This window comes from Acipenser ruthenus, chromosome 9 (genome assembly GCF_902713425.1).
Source record: "Acipenser ruthenus chromosome 9, fAciRut3.2 maternal haplotype, whole genome shotgun sequence".
NCBI classification, from domain to species: Eukaryota; Metazoa; Chordata; class Actinopteri; order Acipenseriformes; family Acipenseridae; genus Acipenser; species Acipenser ruthenus.
In genome coordinates this window covers 41206185-41219888 of record NC_081197.1, presented here as the reverse complement: position 1 = coordinate 41219888, position 13704 = coordinate 41206185, and the positions used below count along the sequence as shown (strand labels likewise).

Sequence of the window (13704 nt, the reverse complement as noted above, 5' to 3'; positions counted from 1 at the left end):
AAATCAAGCCTTCTTTTCCATTTCATTCTGAGTTTGAGATCCATCACACATCATAAGCAAGCGTGACATTCATATGTCTGTACTGATGGTCAGACAGGTAACTCCACTAAATTGCTGTCGCCGGGGATATGCTGGTGGGGATAATAAACATTAAGAAATTATTTTGCAAAGTGAAGCATCTTACAAGAAATAGGATTCTAAAGGATTTCTTTCCTGTTATATGTGATGTGTAATAGCCTCATTTTGAAACGGCTTAAACAACTATAAAATGAGCAATTTTCTTTACTAGTAACGTGCAATAGTTTATTGTGTTTTCATCAGATGTGTCCAGGTGATCAGGTGCAACTACAATCAAATCTCCTAGCTATGAAAACAGACCGACCGGCCTTGCCATACGCAGTCAGCTGATGCAGCTATAAAACCATCACCCAAACAATTTAGAAAAGCAAAGAGGATATTGTGGAAACTGGATATAGCAGATGTGCAATGGCCTCTGCCACTCAACGGTATCTCAGGTATACAGTCAAAAACATGATTAACCCAGTAACTGCTAAGGATTCAAAAGCATTGCTGTGGTTAAGAAACTATTCAGCAACACCTGGTGTTAAGCTTCACTCTACAACATGTTCAACCTAACCAACATTGCACTTCGATTAGTGTCAGGAAAGTAAGGTACCACTATATGCCAAGGGGAATTACACAAAAATTAGAGCACACTCTACAACATTTAACAAGGTACCGTTTTAAACAATCTAATGTCTCATTGGAAAAATATTTATACACTAAGAACACCAAATTCAAAAGGGGTTCTACAAAAGTAATGGAATTCAACAACTTCACAAATAATTCATTTTATGCACATACCAAACAGATAGGAATTAAATGAAGTATGTTTCGGAATTTTCTATCAAAAACTGAAGCTCTGGGAATTTGTATACATCAACGGTCCAGTTGAAACAGAAGAGGACCAAGTAGAAGGACGTCAAGCAACTCTACAAACAAACTGATTCCAGCTAGACTTTCCATCAGACTGCTCCCAGCCAAACAAACAGTCAGGGGAAGACACTAACAATGAACGCCACGTCACAGGATACAGAAATTTTTATGCACAAAAGCGTCTCAAAAGGGTGATTTTACAAAGCATAAGCAAAAAACAGAACAAGGTTCAATCATTTTAGCTGGCAACCATTATGTGCTCAACAAGAGTCCTACACACAGCTGTAAATGACTGTCACATTGAATCACTGACATATGTCTGAATCTCATACTCTAGCATATTCTTGCGGAGGAGTCTCAATTAATATTCTAGTTTGCAAACTGTTGTTATACTTGTATACAGCATCATAACACACAGCACCAGACAAATATCAGTCAGAATGCTGTTTTAATGTTATTAATAGAAAAAACACAACAGAATTTGTTAAACTTAATAATCATCATAAAAATTAGAAATGGGTGCTTTCATGGACAAATAAAGCATCCCGGGGGAACAATGTAAAGGAAATGGCATCTCAAATTGAATGGTTTACAAGCTAAAATGGTTATGAGAAGAAGAGAAAAAAAATCTGTCAAGCTAAAAACCAAGCCGTGTACCAAATGTGTAGACAACAGCAACTCAAAATGGACTTCAATAAGGAAGCCAAATTAGGTCAGCTGTCAATGTCAAGTCCACAAACACATTTAGCATATAACCCTGGAAATGGGTACTGTTGAATTTTGCCTGAGAAGAATCAATAAAAATTAAAATACTGTATGGTTTACAGGATATTCACAGGTGAAACAGCGGTAACTGCAGCAGTTTCCAAAAACACATATGATTCTTGTGGGAATGCTTAGATTCTGTCTCTACATCAAATTGGAGCCCCCCTAGACAAATCCGGTATAATCAGAAGGATCCAAAACAACAGAACAATAGAGGTCCTTCTCTCTAGCTTTAAGCAACAGCACCCCACACAAACTGAATGGTTTATATAAATGAATACAGACGTGGTCTGTTGTCCTCAAGAAAAAAAACATTCTTTCCTTTACTCAACATGCTGCTGTGCAGGTCAAATAACTTTATTAAGCAAGTGTTTGCTAATTCAAAGAGCTTTGAAGACTAGAATGTTCATATTCCACCTTGATAATTATGATATTTTAATAAAGATAAACATGCACAGCACTGACCATGTATTGTTTGTTCTTTTTAAATATGCAGACATAGTGCATACCACTCAAAATAAAAATACCAGAGTGCATGGCAATTACCATACCCAATGAGTATAGATATGTGAAACACATGTGGAATTGCTTCCTGAAAATATTTGCCAAGGCTAATATTAAAGTCCCAGGGGTATCAGTGAATGCTTTTAGCAGCAGCAACATTTTCTGTGACTTCCAGCACACATGTGTACTAATCTATTCACATTAGTCTCACCTCAGTGATTGGTTTAAAGTCAGAGCCAATTAACCCTGTACTATCAAAGTCATGAATTCTGGTTGTCAGGGGCAACTTGTGACAATGTCAAGTCTTCAACTTTGGGTACATACTTTAAATAAACTCTATATGTGTTGATCTGAGTGAAAAAGGGAAATGAATAAGGTTGTATCAGCAATTGTTCAAAAGAAGCATACAGCAGAACCAATGAAAACAAACACTTTACAATTAAAGTACCTGGTCTTCCAAAATAAAAAAGGAACCCGTTTCATTTTAATGGAGTTTTTAACTGCAGCATAGTGTCACCCAGTGGGTGAACATTGTAAAAATAAGAATTTTCTCTAGAATACAGTACATACTGCAAGTCATGTAAAATGGCATCATCTAATTGCGTGCTACATTGTTTAAACCAATATAAATGAAAGGGCCTGGACAAATAATTGAACTTCATTATATCAATACCCTTGTGAAAAACAGGTGGAGTTTTGTTTCCTAGCAAGTATTTTCTTTTTATTATTATTTTATTTTATACAGGCTAGTCATATATATATATATATATATATATATATATATATATATATATATATATATATACACAGTACTGTGCAAAAGTTTTAGGCAGGTGTGAAAAAATGCTGTAAAGTAAGAATGTTTTCAAAAATAGACATGTTAATAGTTTATATTTATCAATTAACAAAATGCAAAGTGAGTGAACAGAAGAAAAATCTACATCAAATCAATATTTGGTGTGACCAACCTTTGCCTTCAAAACAGCATCAATTCTTCTAGGTACACTTGCACACAGTTTTTGAAGGAACTCGGCAGGTAGGTTGGCCCAAACATCTTGGAGAACTAACCACAGTTCTTCTGTGGATTTAGGCAGCCTCAGTTGCTTCTCTCTCTTCATGTAATCCCAGACAGACTCGATGATGTTGAGATCAGGGCTCTGTGGGGGCCATACCATCACTTCCAGGACTCCTTGTTCTTCTTTACGCTGAAGATAGTTCTTAATGACTTTCGCTGTATGTTTGGGGTCGTTGTCATGCTGCAGAATAAATTTGGGGCCAATCAGATGCCTCCCTGATGGTATTGCATGATGGATATGCCTGCACTTCTCAGCATTGAGGAGACCATTAATTCTGACCAAATCCCCAACTTGCAAGGAACCATTAATTCTGACCAAATCCCCAACTTGCAAGGAATCTCCACCATGCTTCACTGTTGCCTGCAGACACTCATTCGTGTACCGCTCTCCAGCCCTTCGGCGAACAAACTGCATTCTGCTACAGCCAAATATTTCAAATTTTGTCTCATCAGTCCAGAGCACCTGCTGCCATTTTTCTGCACCCCAGTTCCTGTGTTTTCATGCATAGTTGAGTCGCTTGGCCTTGTTTCCACGTTGGAGGTGTGGCTTTTTGGCCGCAAGTCTTCCATGAAGGCCACTTCTGACCAGACTTCTTCGGACAGTAGATGGGTGTACCAGGGTCCCACGGTTTTCTGCCAATTCTGAGCTGATGGCACTGCTGGACATCTTCCGATTGCGAAGGGAAGTAAGCATGATGTGTCTTTCATCTGCTGCAGTAAGTTTCCTTGGCCAACCACTGCATCTAAGGTCCTCAACGTTGCCCGTTTCTTTGTGCTTCTTCAAAAAAGCTTGGACAGCACATCTGGAAACCCCTGTCTGCCTTGAAATTTCTGCCTGGGAGAGACCTTGCTGATGCAGTATAACTACCTTGTGTCTTGTTGCTGTGCTCAGTCTTGCCATGGTGTATGACTTTTGACAGTAAACTGTCTTCAGCAACCTCACCTTGTTAGCTGAGTTTGGCTGTTTCTCACCCAGTTTTATTCCTCCTACACAGCTGTTTCTGTTTCAGTTAATGATTGTGTTTCAACCTACATATTGAATTGATGATCATCAGCACCTGTTTGGTATAATTGTTTAATCATACACCTGACTATATGCCTACAAAATCCCTGACTTTGTGCAAGTGTACCTAGAGGAATTGATGCTGTTTTGGAGGCAAAGGGTGGTCACACCAAATATGGATTTGATTTAGATTTTTCTTCTGTTCACTCACTTTGCATTTAGTTAATTGATAAATATAATCTATTAACATGTCTATTTTTGAAAGCATTCTTACTTTACAGCATTTTTTCACACCTGCCTAAAACTTTGGCACAGTACTGTATATATATATATATATATATATATATATATATATATATATATATATATATATATATATATATTATTTCCCCCATTCAAAATCACAATAAACCTTGAAATTATCCCAAAAATGTGGATGTTCAAAATTTGTATCTTATTAAAGTGTTGCTAAAGAGGGTTGCACAAATTAGACTTAAGAGGATTACAAACCTATTTCATTGAATCCACTGCAGCCCAGCTCTTGTCTGCTAAGCCCAAGATCCTCGAGATCCACACACTTAAATCCCATTGGACACTGGTAGCCTTCTCCATCTGGTGAGCAGTGGGTATCTGGAATGGCTAAATTATTCCAGGTCACATTCCTGAAAATCGGACACAAAAAGAAGTGTCGCTACAAGATTGCTGACAAATCAACAAGTATAATACAACCAAAACACAGCACCATTCTGAGAGCCCTGCAAGCTAAAAGAACAAATATCCATGAATTGGTAGTAAATGGATACAATGTGGTGCTTTACTGCCTTTCTTTTTAAAAAATGTTGTCTTTTTTTTAAAAAAGATGGACAAGTTTTTTATTCAGGGATACCAAATATTAAATAAGCAAGTGGTCTGAGTGGGGTAAACTGAACACCACATGTCCAACCCCCACAACCCCTACAAGCCACCATGGGTCTAACACTTTCACCAGGATGCCATATACACTGCTCCTGTTTTAAAATGTGTGAGGACGGCCTCATATTATTGGTCTTTACAGCATCATTTAAAAAAAAAAATTGTTTACACGTTCTGTAGGTTCACTGTACATTTCACCAAATGCAACTAAAAATAGAAATATGCAAAAAAGCATGCCTTCAAAAAACCCCAGCCTCTGGCCACAGGTGTGATAATAAACGCTGTTTATTAGCTTTAATTAAAATGAATGGATTAGAATCTGCGAGCCAGACACTCTTTCCAATTGTTTATTGGTTGGTTGAAAGGGCTGCACATAATTCATTGCGGTATTATGGAGGCCTATGGAAGGCACTCTGCTGAATCAAAATACTGTTAATTATTTTTTGATTAATAATCTGTCCTTTTTCATTTCTAATCTAAGAGCTCATCTAGCCTAACAAAATAGAGTTGATAAATGAAACACATAATGTAAAAAAGTAAAAGCCAGGCTGGTTCTTCTGAATTTGAAAAGGAAGGCCACTGGAAGCAGCAGATCACCCTTGCAGAGTCAAACAGATGATCCTCATAATCCCATAAGAAGTGAAAGGTTATAGTAAAAGGTATTCTGAAACTTCTAGAGGGTAGGAGTTTAAAATAAAATACAACTTTGTTGTAGACTGGTGCAATATCAAGAGTTATCATGTTCACAATGTACAGTGTGATAGCCAGTCATGTAGGGTCAATGAAATAGTTAAATAAAATGTATAATAAAATTATGTTTAACATACTAGATACTGTATTTTATAGAACACTGATTCTATCCATGTAAACAGTTTAAATGTATATGCATTATATTGCTAGAAGTCCATTCAACCTTGGTGTTGAATACACACACGTTGCGGTAAGATGAAAGTGTCGGTTTCATAACATTTATCCCTTTGCTCCACAGAAATAAGTTGACAGAGGAACCTCGGTCTTCCCAGTCACCCTCTGCGCTATCTGGATGCTGGTTTTCATAATTTATCCTATTACTATGACAATGGTCTGTCTTTTCTTTTTTGCGTTGCAGAACAGTCAAACACATACAAGCAATTATTTTCATGACTCAAAATTAGCACCGAGGGGTCCTGGTATTGCTTGTTTTCTTATCTAGTTGAGTACATTTATGGCTTTATTAAGAATTCAAACTGGTTTATAGTTTTACTCTATTTTTTTCCCCCTCCTTCCTTCACACAACCTACTCTGCTTCCGTCTCTTCCATTAGAAAAGTGTACCCCAAAGTAACTTCACTGAATTCTGAATGCTCTCTAGTCTCCAGAGTATGTTTTGTGCATAAGCAATAGGTGAACATGGTGTAAAATGATGATGTCATGCTTTTGGACTGCTAAGGTAAGAAAGTGAATGTGTGCATGTACAGGTTAAAAACATTCATATAAAGCCGATTGTTTTTCGGATTATACTCTAATGCAATCTGAAATGTCTATAGGAGGCTAGTGGTGTACGACACCTGTTTGGTGAAGACTGATGCAAACTGAAGGCAGGATTGGCTTGGGGGCGTGCCAGTGGAGGCTGCGTGCAGCTCAAAGGGCACCTGCACCACAGCTTGAGGTGTTTACATCAAGGAGTGCATCCGCTTTGTAGGATAACTACTACAGAACCCTTCAACTGCAAGACTCTGCCTGTGAAGGCTCTGTCCAGCCAGGACTGTCGTAAAGACCCGGAGTCACTGGGAGGCCGGGACTTTGGGAGCAACAGCAGTAGGTTAGTTTAGGGGATGTTGATCCCAACCAGTATAGAGAGGGTTTCGTATTCTTAAGTTCCTGGAGCAGGACGTCTCTTTTTTGTGAGACTAGCGCTCGCCTTGTGTGGCAAACTTTTATTATTATTTTGTTGTTTTCTTTATTACATCTGACACTAGGGCTACCATTGCTGGTTCTCTAGTGACAGCAACCGTGTTGTTAATAAATCTGTGTGCCTGTGTGGCGTGTCAACATCCATAGCTCTGTGTCTGACTCATTATTATTCAAGGATGACCCACACACGTAACACTTCCCCCTATTACAGCCCCATATTCTGATACACTCAATAACGTGTGCAAGAGCCAGACAACCTCCATATCCCAAACAACTTGAATATGAACCTCTAGGTATATGAATTCACAGCAGGGAAATAATAATAAAGCAAAATTAGCCATCCCAACATTTTTAGAAGATCAGAAAGAATATGCTACCCAGCTCCTGGTCCAGGCCCTGGTACTCTCCCGCCTAGACTACTGCAACTCCCTCCTGGCTGGCCTCCCTGCGTCCGCCACCCGTCCGCTCCAGCTCATCCAGAACTCTGCTGCCCGCCTGGTGTTCTCTCTGCCTCACTTCGCCCACGCTACTCCACTACTCCGCTCGCTCCACTGGCTCCCGATCACCGCTCGCATCCAGTTCAAGACTCTTGAACTAGCCTACAGATGCCTTGACCAGACTGCACCCAGCTACCTCCAGACCCTCATCTCTCCCTACACCCCCACTCGACCTCTCCGCTCCGCCTGCACTAGAAGACTAGCTCTACCTCCTACAGATGTCAGGACTGCCCAGTCCCTGACCACATTCCGGCGCCTCCTTAAGACTCACCTCTTCAAACAGCACCTGTAGAACTACTCTGTTTGTATCCTGGGACACTACCACACTTCATGTAAATGTGCTTTATTCTGCTCTTATCTGCCCCCTATTTTACTGCATTTAATCCTGTACTTCAGAATACTGTAATCTGCCAAGTGTTTAACCTGTAGTACTTTGTATTTAATCACATCCTGATGTAACTATCACTATTATCTGCTGTATTGTTGAATTGTGGTTTGTCACACTTGAACAAAAGTTATTGTATTTCTTGCTCTTATTGTATTACTTGTATTGTAACACTTGAAATGTATTTGCTTACAATTGTAAGTCACCCTGGATAAGGGTGTCTGCTAAGAAATAAATAATAATAATAATATATTGTAGAATTGAGCTTGCACAGCACATTTCAGTCACACAGGCTATTTTTTTTTTATATATAGTAAATGTAGAAACGGCTTTCAAGTGAAACCAGTTACATAGGGGGGTGAAACACTGAGCAGGGATCAGCAATATTTTAGTTATAATTACATTATAATTCTATAATTGCCAGAGATAAAGCCCAGCAGTGGATATTGATGCTCTATAAGAGACACAGTTGGAGATCCATGTACAAGTTAATAAACAAAACCTTCTTTTATCTGAAACAGGCAATGACAACTCTGATCCTGGGTGCCCAGCGATGCACTTTATATCAGCAGCAAACTAGGTATGTCCTTGCTGTTTTTTTTCCGAACAGATGGAGATAATCTCTAACCCCGTGAGGAAAAACAACAAAACCCCCTCTGCTGTATCCTGAGGGAGATCCCCAGGGGTCACCCACTGACTAGACTGATCAGCTAGGAAGACATATTTCTCCTTCACCTAGTACTCTTTCTAGCATACTCTCTCTTCCATGCAATACTGTTCCAAATTCAAAAGTATACAGTCTCACACCTGTAAAGGTCAATATTTTTAGGTGGCAATACTTATTTGTTTTTTTTCTTTAGTGCCATTGCTGGCCAGCATGTGCCTGTACACTTTACTACTGTCTTTTGCTGATTACAGTCTTTAGTTTCCCCAATCTAGCATGAAATATATAGGCAATTTGAATATATACTGCCTTTATACAAAATTGATGTGATGGAAGAAGAAATATAGTGAATAATGGCATATCAAGTCAAACTTAATATGTGATCTAATTCAAAGTAATTTAAGACAGGAACCTGAACTACATAAAAATGCTAAATCAACAAATAGCTAGAGGGTAGGATATGACTGGAATAGGGACCAGTGGGTTAGACACATTATTTAAAAAAAAAAAAAAAAGTACAATACATTTATTGAAGATATGCATTTTTTTTTGTTTACGTAAATCAAACGACTTTTCAATATCCTAGACTTAAAACGAGTACTTTGGTACAATATCCTGTTATATTAGGCACAGTAAAACACTGAATGTAAATAGAGGAAAAATGACAAAGCAAAACATTTAAGACAAGGATCTTTTTCTTTTATTAAAATTCAACTGAGCTGTGGCATCACTAGGATTGTTATTTTTATTTATTTATTTTTTTTTAAGATGGCCGTAACACATCAGTATCAGGGTATACTGCATGTCATGGGTGACAAAAAAAAAAAAAAAAGGCCTGTCCCTTATTGTTGTCCAGCAGAGAGGAAGTTTCCGTTTACCTGTAATAAGAATACCACATTAAATGAGCGGACCTCTGCCGAGGCATGTTCAAGTTACACATGGAATGACCACCGCCCACAGAGAACATAGGAAATCACGCTATAGTGCTTTAATTATTGGTCTTCTTGGAATTCATCACAAAACATCAAATCCGTAACCATACTGCATAGTACAGTATCCGGATATTGATGGGCAGTCACATTTTATGGAGTTTTCAATAATACTACAGGACACTTTATATATCTGCCACCTCTTCCAAACATGCCTTTGGGACACCACTTCCGCCCTCAAGGGGGAATTCAACAATACACTGTAATCTGGGAGATGAAAATGGATCTCCACTTAGAAAACATTGGCTACTTTGTCAAAAATAAAGTGACATATTCTGAGGTATAAGTGACCGTAGGAAAGTGTCAATATCTATAATTCTCTCGCTGGCTGTAGAGCAGAGTTTATTTATAGTGTAAAAACACGCATTCCAGACAGATTGAGGCCATTCAGTTTTCAGATTGTGGATTGACTATTAAAAACCCTCCCCACCCCACCTGATCATATTCAACTGGCCTCTGGAGAATACAAGACTGCTAAAAGGTATTGTCCCTGATTCCCTCCAATGTCACTTCCACAGGGGTCTGCAGCCTGTATTAGAAACTCATTAAGAATCATTTACATACACGTGTCATGAAAAAATGATTGACCTTGCCCCCAGTTGGTGTAAATACATCAAAAGCAACACATGTTTTGCACCTTCTGGATTGCAATATAATGGGGTGGGGGGGAATCATTACTTAAAACATTGAATAACAAATTGTTCTGAATCACTAAATATTCACATAAATTAGAAAGCAAACAGACAGTTTGAAAATGTTAATTACACTCGTTAAGAAACCATTTAATTGACAAACTTCCTTAGGCAAATGATGTACCTGCTATTGCTAACTGCCAAGTTTCATTGCAAACTCCATGAACAAGTCAAGTGACTTTTGAAGCACGCTGCATATCTGTCATGATGTTCTTTAAGCTTGTGATGCTGTGTTAAATGTTTTGGAATAAATCCTCCCTGGGGAAAAAAACTGGTGTTCTTGGTCCTCTTGTCCACAAGTTACAGCAAGTCAATTGCACATGTATGCCAACTGATCTAAAAGAGTGGTAGATCTAAAAAACTTCCATCATTGAAATACTGAATTAGGAACAAACCTGTGGTTTCAAAAGGATCTCACACACTGTTAGAGATGTTGGCTTTCTCAGTCCCATTCTTTTAAAGATTTAAATACCGTCAGTATTTAGATCAATTTAATAGACTGTATTGACTTATATTGACATATTAAAGAGTTCACTTACCCTGACTGTGTATCGTTGGTCACACAATGGTAAGTAAATCTTCCAAACATCTCAACGCCCAAAATTCCATAAAGGAGGAGGACGAAAAGCAGGAAAATGGTCACACTCCAGATCTGCTCGCCTGATCGCCTACGAAAGAATAAAAAGCTCTTTCAGTGTACCGTCATCTGATCGCGTGATATTTTACTCAATATATGAAGATTTCAAGTTGCTCTGTGAAAATCTTACTTTAAGATGTTAGTAATTCTTGAGCGTGGGAGTTCAAATCTGAAGTAAATTCGAAAAGCACGGATCATTATAAGAGCTCTGGGTATTCTCAGCATTCCCCACGGTGACATTTGGTCCACAAGATCAGCAATTTCAAACACCTAGGACAATAAATATTAAAGATATTAAAGTTACAGTTAAACAAATGTCTGACAGTCATTAAAAAAAAATCCAGACAGGACCATTTTTATTGTATATCTTATTACCATCAAGATCAAAGAGATCCAGATACAAAACACCATGAATCCATCAAATACACACCACCGGTCCTTCAAGTAGGAGGTTTCCCCCTCAAAACAGAAATAAAGAAATCATATTTCAAAAGTAAAACAATGAACAAAGTTGCCATGGAGAACACAAGGTTTGTTATGACTGCCTCCCATTCCTCTCTGTTAACATAACATTATGTGGAAGAGGGTGGGGGAATGTGTTCAACAGTCTGTTTACAATGGCAATTCAAGGTTTAACAATTATTTATATTATGAATCACAGTTCTACTAGTTTTAGATGTTTAATGTTAATTTCACAGATGGAATATTTAGTAAAAAGCAGGGCTGCAGTAATACAATCTATCAATATGGAATAGTACTTAAAGATAGATAACTAAAGGAATCAAAATTAAACCCTTTTCAATAAAGGGAATTAAGGAAACTGATATTAATCTTCCTTTACAATCATTTGGAATGCAAAAACATGATGAATGATAAAGACATTTATCAAAGGCAAAGCTAAATGCCAAAAGCACCGGAAACGTGTGCATATCGAATTATCACTGCAACGACCCAACAGTTCAATGGGTTATTCTTAATTTTCCCAGTGCAGCAAGAAACATACATTCATATTATTTAGGCACCGACAAGTCTGATTTACAGTGATGATGAATACCAAGGGAAAAATAACTTGTATAATGAAGATTTAATTAACACATTTGCTGATAACCATATTGTTACATGTTGTAAGGCAGAAAATAAGTTGAGCCTATGTCATTTAGACTGGAAATTCAGAGGACATGAAATTAACTACAAACGTGAATACCGCTTAAGAAAAGAAAATATATAATCTTTATTTGATTTCTTTATGAGCTACTGTTAAAAAACAAATGGAAATGTGGTTGCTGAGGCATGGGGTAATGCAAGATGCAGTTCAGAATAAAATGGCTAATAAAGTAATTTCCACAGAAATATATATATTTTTAGCCTACAAATCTATTTATTATTATAGACTGCTCTAGATCTTTCAGCCAATCAGAGCGCACGTTTCACTGTCCATATTCAAGAACACATCACAGAGAAATCTTATTCATGACATCAACTGTGCCACTTTCAATTTTTACTGTGCTGTATTCTCCATAATCAGCATGGTTGACGTCACCTGCTTTAAAAAAAAAAAAAAAAAAAAAAAAATCATACCCAAGACACTTTTTAAAATTCAATTCAACTGCAAAGTCAATTCAAAATGGTGGCATCACAATGGGCTGTGTACCTCAGCCACTTAACGGTATCCTCTTAAATCAACCTTTTCCTTCTTTTCAATAAAATTGACTAAATAAAGGTTGGTAATGATTAGATCCCAATCTATCTTGATTTTTAACTTGTATATTAATAATAAAGCAGTACATAGTAGATGTATAGGCCTATGTATGGGTTACATGTGTTATATAGGAACTTGCAGCTCGTAAACAAACCTTGGTTTTAGCCTCGCTCCATTCACATCACTTGTGCCGATATTATCCACATACACAGAAGTTTGTCATCCTATAACCCTATAATATTGCACCGATAGAAAGACAGGCTCAATAAAGCAAACAGCCCTGCTGTAAGGATCACAACAAATGTTTACACGTCTGCCAAGTTGGCACATCTATACAAGCTTACAGCATTTTGGCCAGAAAAGAAACAAAACATCCCCTGCCAAAAAATGGCACTAAAAATCTCTGGGAAAGTCATTCTTAAAGTAATTATTCACTGCACTAAAAGAAACAGAACCAGTGAGGAGGCTGGAGTGTAATCTGCACACAGCAACACATTTTAGTTTAGTTTTATTCAAAAAATGGGGACCCTTACACTCCCTTAAGTAAATGTGGGAACAACAGAACCCAGAACCACTAGGATGAAATCACTCATGATTGCAAACTTCATAATATAGTATGGGATATGTATAAAGAATAATGACATTTGAATCCACTTATTCTTTAGTTAATTATCTATGAGGCACAGCAGCAGAAAATAAAGCTCTGATGGGCGTTTGTAATTTATTGTACAGGGTATAGTAATTTCTGCACATCAGGTTATTGTTCTACGGATCAAAACACCAGTGCACTAGAGCAGACATTTTGAAAAAAGCTTTGAAACAGACTTTAATGTTAGAAGTGTACAAAATTACAGGTGCTTTAATTAAAGCAGCATGTAAGTAGCAACACGTGGGGGTTATATTTTTTGGAACCCCGCTACTTACTCTTTAAGGAGATCAGGTTTATACTGTAGTTATTTAGACTGCACACACATCTCATGAATCTCACAAACCAGCAAAGCACTACTTAAACTGCATTCATTTAGTGGCCCAATACACATTAACATAAGTTAAT

General features: G+C 37.7%; 1 pseudogene; it reads right to left on the bottom strand.

The window, feature by feature from the left end:
- The window catches only part of LOC117405814 (sodium leak channel NALCN-like), a 115729-nt pseudogene that overhangs the window by 84782 nt on the left and 17243 nt on the right, over positions 1-13704 (bottom strand).